Genomic DNA, 2,500 nt, shown 5'->3' with positions numbered 1-2,500 from the left:
ATTGCTAGAGAGCAGGAAAGGAGGTGAAAGGAGACAATTTTAGAGAAGAAAATGTTCGGTCACTACCCTGATTCGAACCCGGGACCTTTGAATGAGAGGCCAACACCTTAACCTCTAGGCCACGAGAGCCCCCGTTTTCTACTTTTGTATGTTACCTTATAGTGGCATAGCCAAGATAACTGCTAAATTTCAAGTCTCTATTCAATTCTAAGACCCCCATTGCTATGGAAACATGTTGCTCAACTTCGGAGGTCATTTTCTCCTTTTCGTGTTTCCACACCTCACACAATCAAAAGTTCTGTATTTTCGTCAAATTGTCATATTTACTTCATTCTAGTTTTAAATTGTAGGGAAAAAGTGATAGTTTTATAAAATAATGTTAACTCAATTTTGAAATTTCCTTATGACTGATATTGACCGGGAGGGACACATGGTCACATTTACGAGAGTGGCTAATCTGTGATGCAACGCGGGCTGTTCAATGATCACATGTTTTAACTCCCTTGGTTGATTGACTGTGCCCGCCCACGTTTTTGTTCCGTAAATTATAATCTGAAATGCGGGATCTTAGCACAAAGTATAGACCTTTAAAGTGAATCATAATCAGAGCGGGATATTTTAGGGGTGACTTTGTTTAGTAAAAATTCCATTTTCTTTTTTTTTACAGCGGGGTCTTTAGCAAACTGAGATAATAGTAGTGGCCAGGATCTTAGGCAGAGACTACAGCCACTTGTAATCTATAAAACAATTAAGATTGAAGTACTACTACTACACCATTAGGGGGGCTGCCCAGTTTGTCACAGGTCATGACAGGCCTGTACCAAGAGAACAGGGTCATGTCCATCCATTCTTTGATGTCGAACCACCTCCTTTCTTTGTCGGTCTCTCTTGGCTTTTGAAGTGTTAAATGGTCTTAGATAATTTAAATTGCATGCGTTTCTATATCAATGTTTGTAGCCTATCTAAAGTATAAAAGAAAAACTTTTATCAACAACGAGTAATATTAAGTCAGCATTTTATTTATTCTCTGTTTAGCATATTATTTTAATTTTTGTGAGCACATTTACGAAAAAAAAAAAAGATTTTTTTAAGGATTGACAAGTTTTTAAGGCATTTGGAAAGTTGTCGTGACTGATTTGGCCTGTGACAAACTGGCCTACTATAACTACTTCTACTACTACTATAACACTACTAGATCTAGATTCTAGATCTAGATTCTATAACAAATCTAGATCTTCTACTTAGCTACTAGATCTAGATCTAGATCTAGATCTAGATTCTACTATTGCTGCTGCTGCACTATCTACATTCTAGATCTAGATTAGATCTAGATTCTAGAATCTAAGATTTAGATCAAGTCTACTACTACTATAATAATAATAATAATATGTACTAGAGATCTAGACTAGTACTTATGACTTATATTATAATAGATCTAGTATAGTATAAATCTAGATTTCTAGATATCAAACCTAGATCTAGAATCTAGATCTAGATCTAGATCTAGATCTAGATCTAGTAACAACTGCAAAACATCAAATTATTGTAAAAATGCCCCCCTCATACTCATACTCATATATTTATATTTGGCCTACTCGTGGGGCCAAAAACCGGTGAATAACAGTTGCGGGGTGGGAACTAGAATCTACCGAAAAAGCGCCCAACAACAAAAATCGTTGACAAAAAAACAAAAGCCAAAATGCAACAAATTAATTACATTTACCTCAAGGAAAGGGCCAGCAGACAACCACCAGACAACATTCATTTGCTTCCCCGGGTAGGGTTGATCTGAGGCCAAGTTGTTTTGAACGTTGAGCTGTGGGTTTCGGTAGGTCAGGGTTCAGAGGTCAAAGATAGCGCAGAGCAAAGGGTCAATATGTGTACTGCGAGGATACAACAGGGCGCGTTTGACAAGGCAATTTTTTTTCCAGATCAGTAATCAAATTGATAGTCAAGTTGCTCAAGATGTAAAGAGAGAGAGAGAGAGAGAGAGAGAGAGAGAGAGAGAGAGAGAGAGAGAGAGAGAGAGAGAGAGAGCGAGCTTTTTTAAGATTTCAAAATGATTTTTATTGAGTTGAAAGGCGTTTGTCCCACACATCCAAACATTTTAACATATGACTCGGAAATTGTATAAATTGGTACAGCACGTAATATATTTAATATTTATTGGGCATGCATTCATGCGCATACACATGAATTCATGCGCGCACACACACACAAGCACGCACACACATATACAAACGCATGTATATGTGCGCACATACGTAGCTACGTACACACGAGAGAGAGAGAGAGAGAGAGAGAGAGAGAGAGAGAGAGAGAGAGAGAGAGAGAGAGAGAGAGAGGGGCAAAGATAGAGACAGAGACACACAGATATGAAGACAAACAGGTAGACAAACAGATCGACAGACAGTCAAACAAACAGACAGACAAAGGAAGTTTATGTGTAATAAGTAGATAATGGGTGTGACTGTGTGTGTGTGTGTGTGTGTGTGTGTGC

General features: G+C 38.0%; 1 protein-coding gene across 3 annotated transcripts in view; it reads right to left on the bottom strand.

Moving 5' to 3' along the window:
• Positions 1 to 1,840, bottom strand: part of LOC101855807 (acyl-CoA dehydrogenase family member 10) — a 29,445-nt gene extending 27,605 nt beyond the window's left edge. For all 3 annotated transcript variants that reach the window (XM_005102615.3, XM_035970877.1, XM_005102614.3), the window contains exon 1: positions 1,724 to 1,840. The gene's annotated coding sequence lies outside the window, so the exon portion shown is untranslated. The remainder of the gene's footprint in view (positions 1 to 1,723) is intronic.
• Positions 1,841 to 2,500: the final 660 nt, after the last annotated feature.

This window comes from Aplysia californica, unplaced genomic scaffold, assembly GCF_000002075.1.
Source record: "Aplysia californica isolate F4 #8 unplaced genomic scaffold, AplCal3.0 scaffold00332, whole genome shotgun sequence".
Taxonomy (NCBI): domain Eukaryota; kingdom Metazoa; phylum Mollusca; class Gastropoda; order Aplysiida; family Aplysiidae; genus Aplysia; species Aplysia californica.
The sequence above is the reverse complement of the archived record's forward strand: the minus strand, read 5'-3'. Positions and strand labels throughout refer to the sequence as shown.